Source organism: Salarias fasciatus, chromosome 4, assembly GCF_902148845.1.
Source record: "Salarias fasciatus chromosome 4, fSalaFa1.1, whole genome shotgun sequence".
NCBI lineage: Eukaryota > Metazoa > Chordata > Actinopteri > Blenniiformes > Blenniidae > Salarias > Salarias fasciatus.
Window position 1 is genome coordinate 3589600 of NC_043748.1, and position 20383 is coordinate 3609982.

General features: G+C 44.9%; 1 pseudogene; it reads right to left on the reverse strand.

Annotated features, from left to right (window-relative positions):
• Window positions 1-18544: 18544 nt before the first annotated feature.
• On the reverse strand, window positions 18545-19485 carry LOC115386663 (ATP-sensitive inward rectifier potassium channel 15-like; annotated as a pseudogene).
• Window positions 19486-20383: the final 898 nt, after the last annotated feature.

The following is a 20383-nucleotide window of genomic DNA, read 5'->3' on the forward strand; positions in this document are numbered from 1 at the left end:
GAATGCCAGGAGTTTAATTGCAAACGGTCAAGAATTCAAAAAGGTTATTGCAGATATGGAAAAGACTCCTGATGTCATTTGTGTCCAAGAAACATGGTTAAGACCACACTTGGATTTTGTTCTTCCGGGTTACGCAGCAGTTAGGTGGGATAGGAAAGAGTCTTCTGGTGGTGGCTGCTTAACATTTATTAAAGACTGTATGGCTTTCAGGATGGCGGGGGCTTCTAGAGAGCAGGAATGTGTAGTGATTAAGGTGTGCAGCCCCAGAGGTGATGTTACAATTGTCAATTTTTACAACCCATGCAAGAAGCTGACACAGCAAACGTTTCTGGACATATCTGCTACAGTGGAAAAGCGAGAAATCTGGTGTGGAGACTTTAATGCCCACAATTCTCTTTGGGGAAGTAAACACACAGATTTAAACGGAGAGGTGATGGAAGAAATGATGGAGGAAAGGTCACTTGTCTGCCTGAATGACGGCAAAGCAACGAGGGTGGATATAGTAAGAAACTGCGAGTCATGCTTGGATCTAACATTGGTCTCTGGAAATCTAAGCAACCTCTGTGAGTGGACTGTCCTGAATAATAATATAGGTAGTGATCATTTCCCAATTCTTTGTTCAGTTAACTTTGAAGTGTATACTCAAGAGAGTATTTTAATGGATAGATGGTGTTTGGCCCAGGCAGTGTGGGACAAGTTCCAGACATGTTGCTTAGAGCTCTGTGAGAAGCTGACTATGTAGGGAGATGTTGAGCAATGCAATGGGAGCATTTCTAATATGATTCTGAATGCAGCTTCTCAGTCTATACCTAAAAAATGTGGTGGATATAAGAGAAAAGTGGTCCCCTGGTGGAACGATGAATGTACAGCCGCCATCAAAGACAGAAATCGTGCTCGTAGGAACCTAAGAAAGGGTTGTAACCAAGACAGCATTTTGGAATATCAAAGGAAGGTGGCATTAGCAAGGAAAGTTATCAAATCTGCTAAAAGGAACTCCTGGAGACAGTTCTGCTCTACAATTGGAAGTGAGATCAAGCTAAAAGAGGTGTGGGCAATGGTGAGGAAGATGCTGGGAAAGAAACAATGTAATAAAATTCCTGTCCTAATAGATGGAGATTACCGGGCTGTCACAAATAAAGAAAAGGCTGATTTACTGGGGAGAAAGTTCGCAGGTGTTCATAGTGGTAGTCATCTGGATCAGGTTCACGGACTGAGGAAAGAGAAAGTCCTAGAGAGAAACCCAGATGTGACACAGAAAAAGAATAGGGAGCCTACTCCGCTAGATATGGACTTTCCTATGGGTGAACTGAAAAAAGCTCTGCTTGGAAGTGGCTTTTCAGCCCCTGGGCAGGACCAGTTATGCTATGCAATGTTTAGACACCTCCCTGATGAAGCACTGAGCTATGTTCTTAGGCTATTTAACAAAGTCCGGAGTGAAGGCAAGCTGCCGAGGAGCTGGAAAAGTTCAATTATTCTGCCATTCAGTAAACCTGGCAAGGATTCAGCTGATGCAGGAAACTATCGTCCTATAGCCCTAACGTCTCATTTAGCAAAGTGGATGGAAAAGATGATTGTTGACAGATTATCATATTATCTGGAGCAAAGAGGCCTGTTCAGTTCTTATCAATGTGGATTTCGGAGAGGGCGGGCGACAACAGATGCCCTGGTGAAAGTCAGTAATGAAGCAGAAAAAGCTGTTAACTGTAAAGAAGCGATGGTTATAGTTTATTTTGATATAGAAAAGGCATATGATTCTATGTGGAGAGAAGGATTGCTTATAAAACTGGGAAGCATAGGTATTGGAGGGAGATTATATTACTGGATTCTTGACTATTTGTCTGATCGCCCCTTTAAAGTAAGGGTAGATGATGCAGTGTCAGAGGAATATAGCACTTCTAATGGAATCCCTCAAGGTAGCTCTGTTAGCCCAATATTGTTTAATATAATGATCAATGATATTTTTCGGAATATGGGCAGTGGCATAGGATCTCTGCTGTATGCTGACAACGGCGCTATCTGGAAAAGGGCCAAAAATGTTAATTATGCTGTTGATATAATTCAGGGTGCCATTAATAAAGTTGAGGAATGGTCCTACAACTGGGGCTTTAAAATGTCAGTGAGTAAGACGTGCTGTATGATTTTCACAAAGAAAAGGAATATTAGAAATATTAACCTGAAAATATATGGTCAAAATATTGAAAGAGTTAAAGAATTCAAGTATCCTGGACTATGGTTTGATGAAAAGTGCCTCTGGAAAACCCACGTAGATAAGATAGAGACAAAATGTAAAAAGGTATTAAATCTCATGAGGTCAATATTGGGGAGCAGATAGACAGTCACTGATAAGCATCTCCAGAGCAATGATTCGGTCAAGCTTTGATTATGGGTGCATTGTGTATGGAGCAGCGGCTTGTAGTACTCTGATTAAGCTAGACAGGATCCAGTATAGAGCTCTCAGGATCAGCATTGGAGCAATGAGAACAACCCCCATAAACGCATTGCTGGTGGAGGGAGGAGAGACTCCACTGAGTTTAAGAAGGAACAAACTATCTCTAGTTTTTTGGGCAAAGTTAAAAGGTTCAGGAGCAGACCAGCCAGCAAATAGCGTGTTGAATAACTGCTGGGAGTACTTACAAACTCAAAAATGTAGAGGCTTTGGGTGGACTACAGATGCTGTAGTGAGCAAGTATGGGCTCAGTGAACTGGAGGTTGGTCCAGCACAGGTCTGGGGCTCAGTTCCCCCTTGGATTCTGCCTTGTCCAAATGTAAATATCAATCTGATTAGCAGAAGGAATTACTGGAGTGGGGTTAATGGTGCATCTCTAGTTGAAGAATATGTAAAGAAGAATTATTATAGCTACCTAAGTATATATACGAATGGATCAAAAGATGTAGCTACAGGACGGGTGGGAGCAGGTGTGTATATTCCTGAGTTTAGTATTATAATTAGCAAGAGATTATCTAATAACCTGTCAGTATTCACAGCAGAGATAACTGCCATCATTCTTTCGCTGCAATGGGTTGAGGAGGTCCGGCCTGACAGAGTGGTCATCTGTTCAGATTCAGCAGCAGCTATGGAAAGTCTTACTGCTAAGGAGACTTGTAGGGACGATTTATTGCTGGAGATTCACACTGTGCTCCTCAGGTTGCAGAGAGCTGGTTCAGTTGTTTCTTTTTGTTGGGTGCCAGCACACATAAGAATATCAGGTAATGAAATAGCAGATGAAACAGCAAAAAAGGCTCTAAAATTAAAAGATGACAATGTTATTAGAATCCCAATGGGTAAAAGTGAAGCAAAATCGATGATAACAGCAACGATACAGCGAGCATGGCAAACCATTTGGGACAAGGACAGGAAAGGGAGACATCTGTACAGCATCCAAAGCTCAGTAAGAGTGGAAGATATGAAAGGAAAAGGCAGGAAGGAGGAGGTGGTGTATTCACGGCTAAGATTGGGTCACACAGGGTTGAGGAAAACTTTGTATTCGATAGGTAAAGTGGACTCAGATCAGTGCGACGTGTGTAATGTTCAAGAAAGTGTGGAACATGTACTGATGGCGTGCAAAAAGTATGAATCTCAGCGAAGAGTTTTGAAGGACAGGCTGTATGAATTAGAAAGGGGATGGAGCCTACAAGGTGTGTTAGGTAGGGGTAATCACAAAGGCGTTAGGGCATTAATGGGGTTTATAAAAGGAACAGGGCTGTTCCACAAGATATTAGGGTCTGGTTTCCTTTTTTTTTTTTTTTTTTTTCTCGCGATTACGGTGATGCACCTAAGTTGTTGGTCGCCACCCGCCATTGTCCCAAGGAAGAAGAAGAAGAAGAGTCTTGGAAGTGAAGAATAAAAAAGTGCTGAAACCTGTCCTGCCGTTTTGGTATCAATTTATTTAGCACGGAAGACAGCAAAAGAACCGACGGACAGAAGATATTGTAACCCGCTTAACCCACTGCCCTGGAGACGGAGAAGATGGCGATTTTGAAGGGTTACATTTGTTTTGGTGTGGGTTAGGGTTAGTGTAAGGGTCAGGGTTAGGAATTAGACATGAATGGCAGTCAATGGAAGGTCCCCACAAGGTTAGAAATACGAACCTGTGTGTGTGTGTGTGTGTGTGTGTGTTTGTGTGTGTGTGTGTGTTCTCGTATTTCTATCCTTGTTGGGGCCAAATGTCCCCACAAGGATAGCAAAACGTGGAACGACGTGCCTTATGGGGACCTTTTTCCAGTCCTAAGTAGGAGAAACAGTGTTTTCTTGACCATGTTGTTGTTACTGAAAAAAGTAAAAGTGCAAAAACATTCCTTTAGGGTTAGGCTTTGTTGTGGTGTGGGTTAGGGTTAGGGTAAGGGTCAGGGTTAGGGGCTAGACATGAATGGGAGTCAATGGAAGGTCCCCACAAGGATAGAAATACGAGACTGACCGTGTGTGTGTGTGTGTGTGTGTGTGTGTGTGTGTGTGTGTGTAAACCGCCTGGGTGTGTTTGGCCACCTCCCCCCCTCGCCGTGTCTTTTCAGTGGACTGTACATGATGCTGCAAACCGCCTGGTCCTCCAGAACCCCGGGAGAACCCATGCAACGACCTTTAAGAAGACAGGCCAGCTGGCATGTAGTCCTGAAATTATGGGAGAAAAGTGAGTTTGATTTGTTTACATTACGTTTACACATTACGTTTACACACACACGCACAGTTTTCATTTTTAAGGATATATATGTAGGTATAAACAAATATTTGCATATTTATTGCCAAAGGCTAAATGATATGACGTGTTTTGTGTTCTCACATTTGGAATATAATGTTATGGTCGTCACCTGTATTACTATCTGGATGATTTTTGATAAAGTAGTTGATCATTTTTATGACTACTAAGTGACTGTTTTCTGTGCCTTTTTATGGTTAGAATTCATGGTTAACTTTTTATTACGATTTGGAGTCACTGAGATGTGTATTTGTGTATTCTGAATAAATAAATGGTTCAGCTTTTGTTGTAGATTTTGGAGGTGCCTTAAAAAAAGGCGATCATATCTCTCTTCTTCAATAAAACCAAATACAAGCCGAGTGTTTCAGACTCCTTCTGTCCATCTTAAATGCGTTTAGCTGGAACAGCAGTGGAATGTTTGAGCAGCGGTGGACACGAACTGGCCTGATGAGAAGAGTTTTATTGGCATGAAGTAAATTCCACTCCCTCCTCCACTCAGCCTCATTATTAAAATCACTATGAGTGTCCTCCATCACTGTCTACCAGTCACTCCCAGCATGCACTGCGAGAGAGAGAGAGGCCGACAGAGAGCGAGAGAAGAGTTTGTTCATATGGAGGAAGATCAGGGAGTTCAGGAAAAATAAGCAGGTTTTTAACCAAGGAGAAGGGGTTTTGATGTGATTGATTCCCTGGGAGGGCTTCACTCTGCAATCTAAAACTTTAAATAATCTAGAAATTATATTGATTTAAAAAATTAAAACCAAACTAAAGCAAAACAATGAATGTTTTTAAAAGGGGGAATTCATTTAGTAAAAATAAATTCCTGATTATATTAACATTTGGTCACAAGACAAACTGTCTTGGCAGAGTTTTCCCATTGTTCATCTGAGAAAAGGCTTTCAACGTAGCATTGTATCAGACGAATCAAATAAGATGGCTGCTACTGACAACACAGCAAAGCGTCCATTGGTTAAAAGAAATAATACTCTGAGCAGTTTATCTAGAAACGTTAATCAGTGTAGCAGTATTTGTACTTCACGACTAAATTTTCAGAACTCTTTCCACCTCTGGAAGTTTGTCAAAATAAATTTCTATTTTTCTGTCTTCAGTCGTTGAGCAGTGGCCAGAAGATCCACCTGTCAACCGTTTCCTGGATAATGCTGCAATGCATGTGATTCAGGCCTGTATGAGAAAACTGATTTCCCCAAGACTGCCAGCTGCGTGCAGGGTCAGAGGTCACTGCTGGAGCCATTGACAGGTTTGAGGAAAACCCTGAGGATGATTATTCAGGGTTAAAGAAATCAGACAACCTGTATTTGCAAGGCAATCTATTTTTTTTTTAAAATGTTAACCTGCATGGTATCTGTTTTAAAATGACATGAAAGAGCTCAGGAATTTTCAGCTTATTTTAAACCCTCCAAAGTAAACTGAAAAATAAAAAAAACAAAAACAGCTCTTTCAGTGGTTCCTCCTCATCAGCTGGTTTGTGTGTGCTTCCTCTACAACCCTGAATAAATCCTCCTTGAGCAGCATCAACGGTCCGTGTACCTTAAGGCCATTCGTTTTCCGGATTGATATGGGTAAACGAAAAACGGAAAATCATTCGATTTCCGATTTCCGTTTGGATTAAGGTAAACAAAAAACAGAAAACGAGCCGTCTCCCGTTTTTCGTTTGGAAATCGAAAATCAAAAAACGGAAAACGAGCATTTATCTGATTGCTTATTATGTGTTTATCAAACGAAAGTCGGGAAATAAAATACGGCCGTTTTTTAATTCAACCATTTCTCAAGTTTGCGCTGCTGGAAAACCGGAAGTCGAGCTTTCTCTTCTTCTTCTTCTTCTTCTTCTTCTTCTGCTGCTGCTGCTGCTGCATCCTCTTTGCTTTTGGTCCTCCACTCTTGACACCGAACTATTAAAAAAACGCGCATTTTCTTTGGAAATGTCTACGATTATACCCACTTAATAGTGGACATGAATGTCAGCGGCATGACTGCAGGTGAAATCTCTGCACACCTGTGCAGTCAGTTTCGCCCGATCCGGGGGTTTTCAGACACAAATGTCCGAAGATGGACGTCCGAGTGCGGCTTTGTAGGTAAATAACAGGGTCAACTACAAAATCAAGGCCTGCCTGACACATCTGTGACCAGGAGGTCCTGGATATGCAGGATGGGGTTGTCAGATTCTGCGTCTCAGCTCTATCATGCCAGGTCACCAGTGTTGGCATCAGCCGGTTTGTGGAGTCCTGGAATGCTCACAGAGTTCTGGTACTTTCATTTTCATGCCCCTTGTTTTAGTTTGTCTATATTCATAACAGTTTGAGGAAAAATAGTGACCAGTCACTGCAGATCTTGATTATGATGTACTGCTAATAGGCTGTTTCAGTTGCTCATGTGTGGCTCTTGTCCCTTGAGTCCTTTTTGTAACCCAGTGCAGGAGGAGGGATCCCCAATGTTCTGGCCTCAGGTGGCTGTCCAGTCCAGCTTCCTGAGAACCTGCTGCCTTGTGCCTCTTTTGCAGCAGACTGGTATGATGCAGAGAGAGGCTCTTCCCTGACCAGGGTCTCAGGTTTTGGAGTCGACCCTTTCACAACAGAAGAGGCGAGACAACAGGCTGGAACAGGCGACATCTCTCCCCTGTTCGATGGCATCACCAATGACAACCCAACGGCCTTTCTGGATGCTCTGCAGCACCTCATCCGTGTCAGCAGTGAATGAAGATATCAGAGGACAGAAAAACAGTGTAGAAGTTTGTTCTTCCATTAAAATTCCTTGAAAAAGAGTTTGGATGGTTATTTTTTCCTTTTTGCAGCACAAGATTAAGACAAGGTTTGTTCATGAATTGAGAAAGGAATCAAGAACCACACATTTAAACAAAACCCAGGATATGAAATATCAATATATTTATTCTTTAATATTTCAGACAATGACATTACAAACATTCAAAAATGGACTGCAACAGCAAGATAAACTATGTACATTAAAAAAATGAGAACTGCAAAAACATGAAAGTGCATGAGAAAGGAGAAAACATTAATTAACTGATCTGCTTCACTGCTTCACACAGGCTCCACACCCCACCAGTGAGCACCAGCAGGTCTAAAACATGGGCTCATCCATGACAGCTCTAAATACAAACAAACAATTCTAATACAGAAATATCACATTTAAACAGTTCATTGAAAATTATACAAAGTGTACATTAGCTGAAGGTTGTATCTTGCACTTCACAAGTCCCTGTGTTACTTATCTTCTACATACCTTTACAAACCAAGCAGGTGAAAGCTGCCACTGCTGGCTGGACATCAGCTTCCTGAATTTTCTTCATGGCCATCTCAGATAGCTGATTGATGTTATCTGAGATGCCATGGAGATTCTCAGCAGCAGTTTTTGGCTCATCAATTTTTTTCGATGACATTCCACAGATGGCCGTCTGGAGCCCTTCGACTTATATGTGGGAACAAAAAAGAAGCAAATCTGACGGAATAAACTACTGTTCAATTGTGATTCTCTGTAAAGTCGGCTTACATGTTGGTGAGCCTGGTGGTGCCAATGATGAACCGCTCCTAAAGCTGCTCCACTCTCCTCTCACTGGCATGTCTGCCTTTAGAAGACAGGAATTTCCTCCCGTATGTTGGCCCAACCTATCAATTCCATAAACACACAATTCAGTAAGTTGATGAAAATGACACACAACAGCAAATAGAAAAACATCAGGTTGTTAAGAACGACAATAATACATTTTTGGATTGTATTATGAACCAGTAACCAATATACAAAATGGTATATTTAGTTAATTAGAAAGTGTAAATACCAAAGTGTAACTGCAAACAACCCTACTGATACTGAGAGCATTTGCAGTCTCACATTGTTTCTTTCAACGTGATGAATGAGATCTGAGTCAGCAGAATCTGCAGTGTGCTGCTGCTGCCAGTAGGTGTCGCTGTAAAACTGCAGTAAAATCACTGAAAAGCAGCGATTTTAATCATACATATAAATTAACGAGGTTTGTCGCTACTTACCTCGGCAGACGCTGAGGTGACTTCGGCCTGGAGTTGGTCATCCGACACAAAAGTGGGAGAAGCCGCACTCGGAGGTCCATCTTCGGACATTTCTGTCTGAAAACCCCCGGATCGGGCGAAACTGACTGCACAGGTGTGCAAAGATTTCACCTGCAGTCATGCCGCTGACATTCATGTCCACTATTAAGTGGGTATAATCGTAGACATTTCCAAAGAAAATGCGCGTTTTTTAATAGTTCGGTGTCGAGAGTGGAGGACCAAAAGCAAAGAGGATGCAGCAGCAGCAGCAGCAGAAGAAGAAGAAGAAGAAGAAGAAGAAGAAGAGAAAGCTCGACTTCCGGTTTTCCAGCAGCGCAAACTTGAGAAATGGTTGAATTAAAAAAACGGCCGTATTTTATTTCCCGACTTTCGTTTGATAAACACATAATAAGCAATCAGATAAATGCTCGTTTTCCGTTTTTTTTTTTACCTTAATCCAAACGGAAATCGGAAATCGAATGGTTTTCCGGTTTTTGTTTACCCATATCAATCCGGAAAACGAATGGCCGTAAGGTACACGGACCGTCAACACCTGGACTCGTCATCTTTGGTTCTTTCCACCAAAAATTCCACAACAACAAACAGAAATTTTTATTCTTTTTTTTTTTTTTGTGACAAGTGGGGCTCAGACTGCAGCGTCATTTCCAAACTGAGAGCTGATTGGCTGCTGCCGATGTAGGCGGGTCCTGATCTCAGCCAGTAATACAGTCCTGATTAGTGATTGGCAGATAGAGGGAGACGCTAAAGCTAAGGCTAACAATCGGAAGTCAAAATGGATGAAGGTCGTTATTTAAAAAAAGAACCGCTGTGCGCCTTTCTTTAAAGTGAGTCCGCAGCTTTGGTGAGTGAAAGCATATTTAGATATGTGCGTGCACACACACGCACACACTAATAGACCGCATATAAGAACTTTTACAATTGGTATAAATCTATGCACGTGCTACTCAGCACGGAGCATGCGCAGAACAGCTGGGTGTCTCCATGACAACCAGGAGACTGTTGACATCATCAGAAGATGAGAGCTTCCTGAGGTCCTCTGATCGAAGGGTTCATTCTGTCCGTCTAGCGATCGAGTGAGTCGAGCAGCGTAGTTTTGGTGATTTTTGGTGTCTTTTCAAGACTTTCCTCCAACGATTATGGAGAAATCATTTCTCTGGAACCTGAATTCCACCCAGGCTGACCAGGCCTACAGGCCACGGGTAAGACAAGAGCATTCAGTTCTTACAAACACAACTCAAAACTGCTTTATCGAGTCTGTGAAGAAACTACACCAGCACTCTTTTTCTGAGTGTCACATTTCTTCCAGACTACAGAATGCATATTTATCTCTCTGTTTTCCCTCTGCAGAAAAGTTTGGATGAGGATATTCAACTTCGTCCACAGGGTATGGGGTCATGGGCAAAGGGATGCCGTGGATGGACTCCAGCTGGCATCTCTGGTAAGCTCTCCTCGATGTCTCTCTTTTTTTTTGTGATCAAATATTTCATTTTATTAGAAAAAACTGCATACGTATAATTACATGGTCACAAAATGCCCAAGGCACAGAACACGCCAATGAACATAGCACAAATATGAACAAACAACGAGTGAGAAGGAAAAAAAGGCAAACAAACATGGATACAGGATATAGGGAGGGGGTAGACATAAAACACAGAGGACAAACAAACACAAGGACAGACAACTAGTTGACACATCCGGTGAGGTACAGGTATGAATAATGAAGAACATCTTTGAGTCAGGATAGAGGAGAGTTAGAGCAAAAGCAATATTCGTTTCAAGAATTCAGCGATCCCAAGGCAAGAGTCCAAAGTTTTCCTCTTTGAGGCTCCATTAATACGAGCTGTAGAGAGTGCCATGTATACGACGTCCAGAAAGGAAAGAGTCCAGTTGCGGATAGAGAGGTCATGGGGAGATTTCCAGCGAGTTGCCACCATTTTCTTCTTGATTTCTCACTTTTATTGAATCAGAAGATGAAAATTAGCTTCTAGCTATATCTGGTCTGTGCAATACATTTATTGTGTAATGTCCTTGTCAAATAAATAAATACATAAGTGAATAGAACACATGCTTTAATTTGGGCTGTCAGTTTCAATGGCATTAATTGAAATTAATTAGTTTCTGTCTTTTGTGAGATGTGCTGCTGCATCTGAATGGTGATAATGAGGCTTTTCCTTGATTGATCTCTTGCAGAATCAAGAGTCTCCCAGGCCGCCGTCCCCAAACCCGACCATGTGGATGAAATCATCCAACTGCGCCCACAAGGTCTGGGGTTATGGGCTCAGGGATGTCGTGGGTGGTCTCTCGCTGGCGACTCTGGTAAGGTCTCCTCCTGAGCTAAGGAAACTCATCATGGAAGAAAACCTTTTTTTTTTCTCTCAAATTGTATGTAAAATGTATTTCTTCCTTGATTTCTCTCTTTTGTTGAATCAGAACACGTGCAGAGACACAGGGAGGCCAGAGCGACATCAGCGACGGAGCGACACAGGGTGGAGCCAGGTGAGCTGACGATGTTCCTACCAAACCTGCATGACGCAAACACACATTTTAAATTGATTTCCTCAGAATCAGAGCAGATCAGAGCAGCTTGATTTGCTGATTGTTATTTTAAACAGTGTATAAAACCCCCCAAACTCACGACTGTGACTCTACATTTTCTGTTGACAGGGAAAGTGGCTCAGCTGGTGGAGCCAGAGGAGCCGGTGGAGCCTGCAGGACCAGTGGTGACACTGGAGCTGGTCGAGGCCGTTGAACCGGCGGAGTCCATCGAACCGACTCCAGCTGGCGACTCTGGTAAAGTCTCCTCCTCGATTTCTCTCTTTTGTTGAGTCAGAACACATGGTTTAATACTGGTTGTCAGTTTTAATCGCATTAATTGAAATTAATTAATTTCTGTCTTTTTTTGACATGTGCTGCTGCATGTGAAAGGTGATAATGAGGCTTTTCCTTGATTGATCTCTTGCAGAATCAAGAGTCTCCCAGGCCGCCGTCCCCAAACCCGACCATGTGGATGAAATCATCCACCTGCGCCCACAAGGCCTGGGGTTATGGGCTCAGGGATGTCGTGGGTGGTCTCTCGCTGGCGACTCTGGTAAGGTCTCGTCCTGAGCTAAGGAAACTCATCATGGAAGAAAACCTTTTTTTTTCTCTCAAATTGTATGTAAAATGTATTTCTTCCTTGATTTCACTCTTTTGTTGAATCAGAACACGTGCAGAGACGCAGGGAGGCCAGAGCGACATCAGGGACGGAGCGACACAGGGTGGAGCCAGGTGAGCTGACGATGTTCCTACCAAACCTGCATGACGCAAACACACATTTTAAATTGATTTCCTCAGAATCAGAGCACATCAGAGCAGCTTGATTTGCTGATTGTTATTTTAAACAGTGTATAAAACCCCCCAAACTCACGACTGTGACTCTACATTTTCTGTTGACAGGGAAAGTGGCTCAGCTGGTGGAGCCAGAGGAGCCGGTGGAGCCTGCAGGACCAGTGGTGCCTCTGGAGCTGGTCGAGGCCGTTGAACCGGCGGAGTCCGTCGAACGGACTTTGGCTGGCGACTCTGGTAAAGTCTCCTCCTCGATTTCTGTCTTTTGTTGAATCAGAACACATGGTTTAATTAGGGCTGTCATTTTAATCGCATTAAGTTAAATTAATTAATTTCTGTCTTTTTTTTGTGATGTGCTGCTGCATGTGAAAGGTGATAATGAGGCTTTTCCTTGATTGATCTCTTGCAGAATCAAGAGTCTCCCAGGCCGCCGTCCCCAAACCCGACCATGTGGATGAAATCATCCACCTGCGCCCACAAGGTCTCGGGTTATGGGCTCAGGGATGTCGTGGGTGGTCTCTCGCTGGCGACTCTGGTAAGGTCTCGTCCTGAGCTAAGGAAACTCATCATGGAAGAAAACCTTTTTTTTTCTCTCAAATTGTATGTAAAATGTATTTCTTCCTTGATTTCACTCTTTTGTTGAATCAGAACACGTGCAGAGACGAAGGGAGACCAGAGCGACATCAGCGACGGAGCGACACAGGGTGGAGCCAGGTGAGCTGACGATGTTCCTACCAAACCTGCATGACGCAAACAAACATTTTAAATTGATTTCCTCAGAATCAGAGCACATCAAAGCAGCTTGATTTGCTGATTGTTATTTTAAACAGTGTATAAAACCCCTCAAACTCACGACTGTGACTCTACATTTTCTGTTGACAGGGAAAGTGGCTCAGCTGGTGGAGCCAGAGGAGCCGGTGGAGCCTGCAGGACCAGTGGTGACACTGGAGCTGGTCGAGGCCGTTGATCCGGCGGAGTCCGTCGAACCGACTCCAGCTGGCGACTCTGGTAAAGTCTCCTCCTCGATTTCTCTCTTTTGTTGAGTCAGAACACATGGTTTAATACTGGTTGTCAGTTTTAATCGCATTAATTGAAATTAATTAATTTCTGTCTTTTTTTGACATGTGCTGCTGCATCTGAATGGTGATAATGAGGCTTTTCTTTGATTGATCTCTTGCAGAATCAAGAGTTTCCCAGGCCGCCGTCCCCAAACCCGACCCCGTGGATGAAACCATCCACCTGCGCCCACAAGGCCTGGGGTTATGGGCTCAGGGATGTCGTGGGTGGTCTCTCGCTGGCAACTCTGGTAAGGTCTCCTCCTGAGCTAAGGAAACTCATCATGGAAGAAAACCTTTTTTTTTTCTCTCAAATTGTATGTAAAATGTATTTCTTCCTTGTTTTCTCTCTTTTGTTGAATCAGAACACGTGCAGAGACGAAGGGAGACCAGAGCGACATCAGGGACGGAGCGACACAGGGTGGAGCCAGGTGAGCTGACGATGTTCCTACCAAACCTGCATGACGCAAACACACGTTTTAAATTGATTTCCTCTGAATCAGAGCAGATCAGAGCAGCTTGATTTGCTGATTGTTATTTTAAACAGTGTATAAAACCCCCCAAACTCACGACTGTGACTCTACATTTTCTTTTGACAGAGAAAGTGGCTCAGCTGGTGGAGCCAGAGGAGCCGGTGGAGCCTGCAGGACCAGTGGTGCCTCTGGAGCTGGTCGAGGCCGTTGAAACGGCGGAGTTCGTCGAACGGACTTTGGCTGGCGACTCTGGTAAAGTCTCCTCCTCGATTTCTGTCTTTTGTTGAATCAGAACACATGGTTTAATTAGGGCTGTCATTTTAATCGCATTAAGTTAAATTAATTAATTTCTGTCTTTTTTTTGTGATGTGCTGCTGCATGTGAAAGGTGATAATGAGGCTTTTCCTTGATTGATCTCTTGCAGAATCAAGAGTCTCCCAGGCCGCCGTCCCCAAACCCGACCATGTGGATGAAATCATCCACCTGCGCCCACAAGGTCTCGGGTTATGGGCTCAGGGATGTCGTGGGTGGTCTCTCGCTGGCGACTCTGGTAAGGTCTCGTCCTGAGCTAAGGAAACTCATCATGGAAGAAAACCTTTTTTTTTTTCTCTGAAATTGTATGTAAAATGTATTTCTTCCTTGATTTCTGTCTTTTGTTGAATCAGAACACGTGCAGAGACGAAGGGAGACCAGAGCGACATCAGGGACGGAGCGACACAGGGTGGAGCCAGGTGAGCTGACGATGTTCCTCCCACACCTGCATGACGCAAACACACGTTTTAAATTGATTTCCTCTGAATCAGAGCAGATCAGACAGCTTGATTTGCTGATTGTTATTTTAAACAGTGTATAAAACCCCTCAAACTCACGACTGTGACTCTACATTTTCTGTTGACAGGGAAAGTGGCTCAGCTGGTGGAGCCAGAGGAGCCGGTGGAGCCTGCAGGACCAGTGGTGACACTGGAGCTGGTCGAGGCCGTTGAACCGGCGGAGTCCGTCGAACCGACTCCAGCTGGCGACTCTGGTAAAGTCTCCTCCTCGATTTCTCTCTTTTGTTGAGTCAGAACACATGGTTTAATACTGGTTGTCAGTTTTAATCGCATTAATTGAAATTAATTAATTTCTGTCTTTTTTTTACATGTGCTGCTGCATCTGAATGGTGATAATGAGGCTTTTCTTTGATTGATCTCTTGCAGAATCAAGAGTTTCCCAGGCCGCCGTCCCCAAACCCGACCCCGTGGATGAAACCATCCACCTGCGCCCACAAGGCCTGGGGTTATGGGCTCAGGGATGTCGTGGGTGGTCTCTCGCTGGCAACTCTGGTAAGGTCTCCTCCTGAGCTAAGGAAACTCATCATGGAAGAAAACCTTTTTTTTCTCTCTCAAATTGTATGTAAAATGTATTTCTTCCTTGTTTTCTCTCTTTTGTTGAATCAGAACACGTGCAGAGACGAAGGGAGACCAGAGCGACATCAGGGACGGAGCGACACAGGGTGGAGCCAGGTGAGCTGACGATGTTCCTACCAAACCTGCATGACGCAAACACACGTTTTAAATTGATTTCCTCTGAATCAGAGCAGATCAGAGCAGCTTGATTTGCTGATTGTTATTTTAAACAGTGTATAAAACCCCCCAAACTCACGACTGTGACTCTACATTTTCTTTTGACAGAGAAAGTGGCTCAGCTGGTTCAGCCAGAGGAGCCGGTGGAGCCTGTCAAACCATTGGAGCCAGTGCAGCCATTGGTAACACCACCACCGGTGGAGCCTGCAGCACCAGTGGTGCCCCTGGAACCGGTAGAGCCTGTGGAGACAGTAGAGCCGGTTCAGCCGGTAGAGACAGAAGAGCTGGTAGAGACAGAAAAGCCGGTGGAGACAGTAGAGCCGGTGGAGACAGAAGAGCAGGTGGAGACACAAGAGCCGGTGAAGACAGAAGGGCCGGTGGAGACAGAAGAGCCGGTGGAGACAGAAGGGCTGGTGGAGACAGAAGAGCCGGTAGAGACAGTAGAGCCGGTGGAGACAGTAGAGCCGGTGGAGACAGAAGAGCTGGTGGAGACAGAAAAGCCCGTAGAGACAGAAGAGCCGGTGGAGATAGTAGGGCCGGTGGAGACAGAAGAGCCGGTGGAGACAGAAGAGCCGGTGGAGACAGAAAAGCCCGTAGAGACAGAAGAGCCGGTGGAGACACAAGAGCCGGTGGAGATAGTAGGGCCGGTGGAGACAGAAGAGCCGGTGGAGACAGAAAAGCCGGTGGAGACAGTAGTGCCGGTGGAGACAGAAGAGCTGGTGGAGACAGAGAAGCCGGTGGAGACAGTAGTGCCGGTGGAGACAGAAGAGCCGGTGGAGACAGAAGAGCCGGTGGAGACAGTAGTGCCGGTAGAGACAGTAGAGCCGGTGGAGACAGAAGAGCCGGTGGAGACAGAAGAGCCGGTGGAGACAGAAAAGCCGGTAGAGACAGAAGAGCCGGTAGAGACAGAAGAGCCGGTGGAGACAGAAAAGCCGGTAGAGACAGAAAAGCCGGTAGAGACAGAAGAGCCGGTGGAGACAGAAGAGCCGGTGGAGACAGAAGAGCCGGTGGAGACAGAAAAGCCGGTAGAGACAGAAAAGCCGGTAGAGACAGAAGAGCCGGTAGAGACAGAAGAGCCGGTGGAGACACAAGAGCCGGTGGAGACAGAAAAGCCGGTAGAGACACAAGAGCCGGTGGAGACAGTAGTGCCGGTGGAGACAGAAGAGCCGGTGGAGACAGAAAAGCCGGTAGAGACAGAAAAGCCGGTAGAGACAGAAGAGCCGGTGGAGACACAAGAGCCGGTGGAGACAGTAGTGCCGGTGGAGACAGAAGAGCCGGTGGAGACAGAAAAGCCGGTAGAGACAGAAGAGCCGGTAGAGACAGAAGAGCCGGTAGAGACAAAAGTGCCGGTAGAGACAGAAGAGCCGGTAGAGACAGAAGAGCCGGTAGAGACAGAAGAGCCGGTTCAGCCGGTGGAGACGGTTAAAAAGTCGAGCCGGTGGACCTGGTGGAGGAATCTGTTCAGCTGTTGCAGCGGGAAGAGCCGGACGAGCTGGAAGAAGTGATTTCTATCCACTTCGCTCAGCTGGACAGAAATTTGTAAATGAAAACAATGGAAAGGAAAGTGGGGACAGAGAAAAAGAAGACAGAGGGAAAGAAGAAGAAATTCAGAACAAATTTAGGATAGAAAAGAAAAAAAGAGGGCTACATTCCAGGCATATTTAGGTTAAACCAAACCAAAAAAAAGAGACAATTTCTAGGCACAATTCAATTAAACCCCCCAAAAAATTAGAAGAAAAAAAGGCACAAATAGGTTAAAAAAAAGTGTCTTTTATTAAGGAACAGCGACGCTGGAAAAGAAGAACGGAGTTTATGTCACAATGTGTGTGTGTGTGTGTGTGTGTGTGTGTGTGTGTGTGTGTGTGTGTGTGTGTGCGTGTGTGTGTGTGTCTGCGTGTATGTGTGCATTGAGGAAAAAGAATAAAAAAAAAAGAACATTATAAATTGACCAAGACTGCAGGATATTTTGTCCAGGGTTGTTGCTCATATTCTTTGTATACAGTAGAGTTGTACAGTCTGACAGACAAAACCAAAAGCTTCCTGCACCCGTTCATTAATTACAGTTAGAATGTGTGTGTCGCTCCAGTCCATCAGAGCAAATATCGGATGTGTAGCTGCTGATAGACAAGCAACAAAGAAAAGTTGCTCCATATCAAAAATAACAACAGAATTATTGCTAAATGTAGTTTATTGTCTCTGACAGAAAAAGATCAGATGTTGTTTGGATCAGAAACACTCGTCTCCAGTTTGCTGGTCGCTCCACCATGTTTCCATAACAAACCCTGAAAGCCTGAACAGCTGAACTGCTGGAGGAACGAGTTTTGTCCTTGAAGAGGCTTCTGCTTTTAATCTGTGTGAGCACAGAGCAAACCCATTCATTCAAAACCTCCTGCGTGATCAAGGAGCTTAAATCACTTCAGTTTATTGAAAGGCAAGAAGCACAATCTGTATTGTGATATTTGGCAAATTCAGTTAACTTTTCATTCGTGTATTTTTCAAGAGTCCACAAGCCAATTCACAGATACGCATGAATTATTGATTTCACGTTTAATGATAGGATGATCAACATTCTGAAACAGGTATCAACTGAAATGACTGGATCAGACTGTAACTGGGTTTTAATTTCAAGGTAGAAAAAAAACACAAATGCAGAGATTTAAATTTAAGACGTGAACTCTGGTGGATTAGTTTAAACTTTTCTAATTCTCACACATTTTTGTGTCAGGGGTGCAGGGTGGAAGGACCCAGGCGCAGGCAGCAGGCACGGTTGGAAAGGGTGTTTTATTCCAAAAACTCAGGAGGTCAGGAAATCAGGAAAAGGCAAACAGAGCTGAGGTGCAGGCAGGGACACGGACGCAGGAAGACAGACGCACAAGGAGCCGACAAGACGCACCAGGAGAGCAGGACTTAAATAGGGGGGCAGGACAGGTGGAGCACATTAGGGAGATAACGAGACAGACCAGACGGGAGAACAAGAGGAGCAGGCAGGTGACCAGGCAGGAGAACATGAGGGCAGACCAACACAAAACAGGACCCGAGCGCCCCCACATGGGTGCAGGGGCACAGGGCGTGACATTTTGTGGTAAAGGTGTGTACATTTTTGTGGTTTTTGCAATGATTAAAGTTGCTGAACACATTAAATACATTCCCTTTCACATCTATGTCTTCTTCTGCAGAGAAACGTCCAACGGGATGCTATTCTGTGAACTCCACTGACGCTGTTTTGTAGTTTTAGATCACTTTATCTTTTAGATCCCTTTCAACTACAAATCACATTTCACTGGTCAAGCTGCTACGAATTTCTCCTGTATTTTACGTTTTCTATTCAGTCTCTTTGTTACCTAAAAAATATTTCATTGCCTGATATTCCTGATAAACAGTTTACTCCTTCTTGTAGTCCTCCAGTTTCAGCTTCTCCGTGTTGTTGCTGATGAACGCCGGGTCGTTGCTCGCCTGCACTTTGTCGAAGAACTTGAAGTCGGCCACGTAGCGGCCGCTGGGCGTGCTGAACAGCACCGGCTTGAACTCGTCGCCTCACAGGATCTCCTGTGCAGCTCGAGCAGCTCGAAGTCGCGGGTGAGCAGGTTCTCCGCCGTCAGGCCGGACAGGGGTCTGCGCTCGTCCAGGACGTGGTAGAAGGTGAGAGGCAGGATGAGGAACGGGCTCTCGCCGCTGGAGTCCATGTGGAAGTCCACCGAGCTCTCCTCCTCCGTCACGTTGGACTGGAACAGCTTCCCCGTCAGCTGGCACTGGATGAGCAGGCTCTAACTCATGTTGGCCACCCTCAGCATCAGGCACAGCTGGCCCCGGCGCCGGCACACCACCGCCGACTGGCTGAACTTGATGGCCTCCGCCCGCTTCTTGGGCCGCGCCAGCTTGGCCAGGAAGGCGCTGGTGATGAAGATCTCGGCCAGGCCGATGATGACGAGCTGGGCCACCGGGGTGAAGATGGCCAGCGGGCATTCCTCGGAGATGCAGCGGAAACCGTAGTCGATGGTGGTCTGAGACTCCAGCGAGAAGAGGAAGGCCCCCGTCAGCGTCTCCACATTCAGAACGCAGGGCGTGTGGTTGGAGCTCAGGCCCAGCTCGAAGTCGCCGTTCCCCATGCCGATGAAGTAGAAGATGACCCCGAAGATGAACCAGGTCATCATAAAGGTGGAGGCGAACAGGGTGAGCTTGTAGCGCCACTTCATGTCCACCGCCGTGGTCCAGATGTCGTGCAGGTACAGCTTCACCATGCCCTCCACGTTGTCGATGCGCACGTTGTTGTGGCCGTCCTTGTTGACGATCCTCCTCAGGACCGCCGACTTCCTGCCTGCCATGCTGCTCCCAGTCAGAGGAAGATGAATGAACGGAGGTTTGGCTTCGGCTTCAGCCACAGACGAGCTGACGGAGCAAGAAGAGGAGGAGGAGCGTTGGACCTTCGTTTGAATGATGCACACAAGCTTAAAATCTGAACAGGAATAGGTTTAGAATTCCTCACCAAGCTGTTGAATTTAATATGAAAGGCACGTCTCAGTTACAAAGCGACAAAGAAATATTGTTTCTATAAAATGCATTCAAGTAAATGTGAAGGTCACTGTTGTGGAATTTTTGGTGAATCAGAGCCAAAGATGACGAGTCAAGGTGTTGACGCTGCACAAGGAGGATTTATTGAGGATTGCAGAGGATTCACACATAAATCAGCTGATTGAGAGCAAGGCTGTTGCTCCGGGGAGAATCCAACCCAACTCTGGCATGACTTCCGGCCATGCCATCTCATATAGCTAGATCTCACGAGACTAGCAGACGCTGTTTCCAAGTGACTTCAGACAAAACAGAGCGGCCTTCACACTGTGTTCCTGAGAACTTTGAAAACAAAGCATTATTCCACATCAATCCCTCCTGTTGTTAAATTCCAATTTAAACAAAACCAGACACAAAATAAATTCAAATTTTAACAGTAATCTAGCTCACTATCGGAGATAGTAAAGCCAGACAAAGTAAAACCACTTTTCATTTGCATCACACGTCAATATTAATGCTCTCCATAAACATCAATGAGATCAGTTCCTCCAAGTGCATTGTCATTTTTATTTTATATGTCCTAAGTTACCTATGTTTCAACGACCATTTCCAACTGATCCACTGTCACAAAAACACCAAGCAGCACTCAGTCATGGATGCACAATTTAAACAAATCAGCAACCCATGGGACAGTGACAGCTGGAAATACCTTCA